Raw genomic sequence first — 5,253 nt, 5'->3', positions numbered from 1 at the left:
CTTTTGTTAATTAGCATCAAGGACATGGTACTGAAAAATCTCTAAAACCTCTGCCTGAATCAAGGACATACAGGCAAGAAGCCTCCTGAGAGGGGTGCTCGTTGGTCCGGGCCTGAGACCGCCCCCTCCCCGGCCTGCCTGTCCACCTGCACTCCCTACTGCCTTCCCCTTCTGAAAGCTGCACCGCCCTTGTCCTCCCTTTCTGCCACCCGCACATCAATGGGCTCAGTCTCAGGGCCACCACAGATGCTCTTCCCTCTGCCTGGAATGACCCACTGTTCCCCAGATTTCACAAGTCTTGCCCCTCATTATCATTTATGTTTCAAGCCAGTCTTCCTAGAGCTGCCCTGGTTAAAGGATTCCCAAGGCCTGTTTAGTTCTCCTTTTCCTTTTTACTGATACACACACATCCCAGGCTTGAGAGTTAAGCGAATTTTCGACAGAAGGAACACACCTCTTGAACCAGCATTTGACTCAAGAAACAGCAGAGCGCTGCGGAACAGCTCAGTTTTGCCAGATACCACTTGAATGGATTCGATTTGTGCCGCTGCACAACAGCACCTGCCAGGACCTTGAGCGGTGGCCCCTCGTGGTGACCGAGGCGCTGAAAACCAACTCTTTGCACGTTGACACGATGCTGCTGCAGACACACTGTGTTAATATACCATGGCAGTGAATTCCACTGAGTCTTCCACTACTGTTCCGCGGCTCCTGGAGAGTTTCAGATGCCGCGGTGGCGTGGCCTGCACTTCTACCGGACAGCCCGCTTGGAACCCTCCGGGCGCGCAAGGGCAAGGGCAAGGGCAATCTGGCGCAGGCCCCCATTCCAGCAGACGCGACTCCTTGTGTCTCAAGTGGGCCCTCCAGGGACCCGCAAGGAGACGGGAGGGCACGGTCCCATCCCCAGCCCAGCTGCGCCCTCCGCCCTGCGCCCCTGGCCCTGCGCCCCAGCCCTGCGCCCTCCGCCCAGCTTTGTGACGCGAGACCGCGGTTCCCTGGCAACTGCTGAACGCGGGCGCCGGGCAGCCAGGGAGGCGGACTCGGGCGGGGCCCCCGGCCGGGTGGGACCGACATGGCCTGGGCGGAGAAGCTGGACGCGGGCGGCCTGGCGGATGAGGAGGAGATCACCGCCGCCAGGCTGCGGGGCAACCCCGGGCCGCCGCCCATCTCCGCGCAGTCCGCCTTCAGCTACGTCCCGCAGCGGCGCCTGGACCCCAAGGAGCGCAGCTACTTCTCCCGCCAGGCCCGGGTGAGGCGGGAGGGGCGGCACCTCGCGGCAAGGGTGAGGCGGTGCTGGGGGCAGGGTTCCCCTGCCAGGGAGGGGCTGGGGCAGGGCTGTGCCACCCGGAGCGGGGACTGGACACCCAGCGGCACCGCGTGGAAGGGATCTGGGGGCCAAGCAAGGGCGTGGGGGCGGGACCCGGGCAGGGTGGGGGATGCTTCTGTGGGGGTGGGAGCAGGACATCATAGATGGAAAGGGCTACCTGGAAGGTCAAGTGGGGGGCGGGCAAGGAGGGAGTCCTCACCAGGGAGGAAGACTCCATGGGGCGCCTGGGAGTGGTGGGGGCAGGGGCTGTTCAGCAGGGTCGGTGAGATGGGCGCCTGGTCCCAAAAGAGCAGAGCTTTTAGTACTGGGAGACACAGTGGCACCCCTCCCCCGGGCTGGAGGGGCCTTGCAGCAATCCGAGGGTGCGCGGACAGTCTAGAAAGGGAGCCCCGAGGCTATCCAGTGTGCAGGATGCGGCCCTCTGAGCAGTATGTGCGGTGGTTCCCGAGGCCGTGAATAAGCAACCAGGCTGATGGACGGTCCTGGGCCACTGGAACCCTCGGGCTGCCTTCCCACCGACAAGGAGAACCAGGAATAGGTCTGCACCGTCTGGCCCCTCTGGGAAGGTGTGCGTGGTGGGAAGACCTCGGGGGTCTAAGCAGCCGAAGCCCCCAAGAGAGGGCGGAAGAAAGGAAGAGAAGGGTGTTCAGAATTGTCCAGGTCACCCATTCCTTTCTTTTCAACATTGTTTCTGTCCGTCCCCAGGGTGTTCCTCAGGGCATCTGATTAGATAAAAGCCTTGATTGGGGACCCTCAGCCTTGCAGACAGCTGGGCACCTGGGCTATCCTTCAGGACTCCTGGAGGGATGGGACTGCCAGAAGAGGGACACCTCACTTTTCTCAGGCTGCTGTCACAAGTGCCATGAACTGGGTGGCTAGAAACACCAGAAACGGCTCTCTCAGCCCGGCAGGCTTAAGCCGCAAGTGCGTGGGCCGTGCTGTTGTGTCAGTCCTGGCCGCTGGGGCGCCTGTCCCTTGGCCAGCAAGCCTTCGGTTTTCAGTGCCTCCTCAGTCACCCTATGGCCTGCTCTGTCTCTTTTCCCATGGTGCTCCCGCCCCCCACTTTTGTCTGTGTCCACCCCCCCTCTAAAGACACCAGCCATCCTGGACTAAGGGTCCACCCACTGCAGTCAGCCTCATTCAATTTAAATGATTCTGCTTGCAATAACGCTTTTGCAAAAAGTTCGTGTTCCCAGGTACCCAGGATTAGGACTTCAAGGTATCTTTTTGGGGTACACAGCTCAACCCATAACGTGGAACACAGATTCCATTGGAAAGGAAGTTAATGGTGTATAAAATAATCCCACAAAATGCGTTCTTCCTCTTCTCCTGGCTACCCACAATCAGTGGTGCCCAGGTGAGTCCCCAGTTCAGGTCAACTCTCTCTCGAGTACTGATGGGAGGCCCCTTGAGTCTCATGAGCTTCACTTCACACACAGAAGCGTAGTTTCCAGTTGAAACAACCATGGCCCTCAGCCTGCCCCCCGGGATGTCTCTTGAATCTGAGGTACCCCTCTGCCTGGCTTCTAGCGTGTGGAAGAACTGGATGGAGGAAGGTGACTTCTGGGGCCGTCTGACAAGGTACCTGTCTCTACTGGCCATTAAAACAGGAGGGGGGTGGAACGGAAGGGTTCCTGACCTTCTGTAAACACACACCTCATCTGTTTTCTTCCTGTGAGCAATAGCTTTTGAACAACTGTAAATAGTTTCACTACTAATTGGGGTTTACATTTTGAGTCTACGGTGCCTATGATACTGCCAGTGAGTTGATGGCCATCATGAGATAATAGTCAAAAAGCCAAGACTCTTGGTGTATGAAGTTGTTCAAATCTTCTTTATCTAGAGAATATAAAATTCATCTGGATTTTCAGAATAACAAAGACAGTTCACACTACACCGTTTTGTTTGTACCTTTGAGGAGTCCCTTTCCATAAGGTGGACTGTAGACTGCTCCTCGATGGGGTGTCACTGATGGAAGGTACCGCTGAGGACTGCACAGTGGGGCTTGTGGATTCTGAAGCTTAAATGTGGTAGAAATGCAGAGCAGAGCCCCTGCCCCCTGCGGGCCAGGCCCAAGAGGGAGAAGGGCAGAGTGAGCCTGAAGACTCAGTGTCTCCTTCCAGAATTTGGCAGTCTGATAAATGGCCCCGCCTTCCAGGGCTAACTGAACAAGGGCCAGAGAGGGGCCCCGAGGTAAGAAGTGACCAGGGCTCTATCTCTTGGTGGGACATCAGGAATGAGCCATAAGCACACTTTTCTATATGACAGGGTTGGCAAACTAAGGCCTGCAGGCCAAATCTGGCCGCCTGCCTGTTTTGATAAAGTTTTATTAGAACACACCCACACCCATTCATTTCTCTAACGTTCCTGTGCAGGATGTTGGGGTTGAGTGATAACGACAGAGCCCACAGGGCCAGAAGAGTTCCCCCCTGGCCCTCCAGAAAGAAAGTCGCTGACTGCTGCTTGAATGCCTTATTGCCTCCTGGAAAATGGGAAATGTCTTTATTTATTTATTTTTTTTGTCTTTATTTTTTTAATATTACATTCAAAAAATATGAGGTCCCCATATACCCCCTATTCCCCTCACCCCTCTCCTCCCCCCATAGCAACAATCTCCTCCATCATCATGAGACATTCATTGCATTTGGTGAATACATCTCTGAGCACCGCTGCACCTCATGGTCAATGATCCCCATTATAGCCCACACTCTCCCACAGTCCACCCAGTGGGCCATGGGAGGACATACAATGTCTGGTAACTGTCTTTAGAACGCATGCATTCAAATGGGATTTTATGTGTTTAAAGCATTTCAGGGCAGTTTTGGTTAGCTGAGGTTACAGGCAAATTCAAGTCCTGGGGCTTTGTGCATGCCAAAAGGAAATTATGCAACTGAAATAAATATTAATTAAAATCTAAAGAAAAGAGCCTTAAAAGCAATAAGAACAGCAAAAGGCATTTCAAAGTCTATTTGAACCAATGTTCACACCATGGTATTGGGATTATGGGCACTGGTATCTGATCAGCTCCAGGGCTCCAGGAGCAATTTCTCTGACCTTGGGATCATTGGTCATAAAGAGGGTGAATTCTGTACTACAGCTGATCAAACTCTGTACTAAAGCTGATCAAATTCTTCCTAAATCAATTTCCTTGGAGCACAGTTAACAGTAGTCAGTGTGTTGGTTGGCAGCCCCGGCAGAGGAGTCCTTGGTGGAAGTATCAGCTCTGTGGTGACTAGCTGTGGAGCCATCACAAGTCACAGCCTCTCTGTCTCACTTTGCCATTCTAACACAGATCAAACAGAACTGACCTCATGGACCACTTAAGAGAATGAATGTGCTTAGTGTGCATACAGTGGCTCACAGTAAGCCCTGGGTCGGTGGAGCTCTAATTACTGGTTTGTTTTTATTTTTTTATTTTTTAATTATCTTTTTTCAAAGTTAATAGATCACACAAAATGTTACATTAGAAAACATAAGAGGTTCCCATATACCCCACTCCCCACTCCCACCCCTATCAATTTTTAGTTGTATTTTTTGAAGATACATAGATCACAAAAAATGTTACATTCAAAAAATATAAGAGGTTCCCATATACCCCCAACCGCCTCACTCCACTCCTCCCACATCCACAACCTCTTTCATTAGTGTGGCACATTCATTGTATTTGGTGAATACATTTTGGAGCACTGCTGCACCCCATAGACTAATTGTCTTTGGCTAGTGATGGTCAGTGCCCTTTTGCTAAGGACTGGGTCCACAGGGCCAAGCCTTTCCTTCCTGATCTGATCACTGTCAGAGAGGCACATGATAGAACCGTCAACCTGGGGGCTTAAATAAGCAGTTCTGGGGCATTGTCAGACGAGCCCTGGCAAACTGAGACAGTGGATAAAAGTAAAGATAGACTTCCCATGCCAAGGGGTGTGTGT

At 53.1% G+C, this 5,253-nt stretch overlaps 1 long non-coding RNA gene across 1 annotated transcript; it reads left to right on the top strand.

The window, feature by feature from the left end:
* The first annotated feature begins 2,661 nt into the window (after positions 1 to 2,661).
* Positions 2,662 to 3,840, top strand: LOC131275221 (uncharacterized). Its single transcript, XR_009182630.2, has 2 exons — positions 2,662 to 2,908; positions 3,703 to 3,840. It is a non-coding gene; the product is annotated as an uncharacterized lncRNA (long non-coding RNA).
* The last annotated feature ends 1,413 nt before the right edge of the window (positions 3,841 to 5,253 follow it).

Source organism: Dasypus novemcinctus, chromosome 22 (assembly GCF_030445035.2).
Source record: "Dasypus novemcinctus isolate mDasNov1 chromosome 22, mDasNov1.1.hap2, whole genome shotgun sequence".
In the NCBI taxonomy this organism is placed as follows: Eukaryota; Metazoa; Chordata; class Mammalia; order Cingulata; family Dasypodidae; genus Dasypus; species Dasypus novemcinctus.
This window is presented reverse-complemented; position numbering and strand designations above follow the sequence as displayed.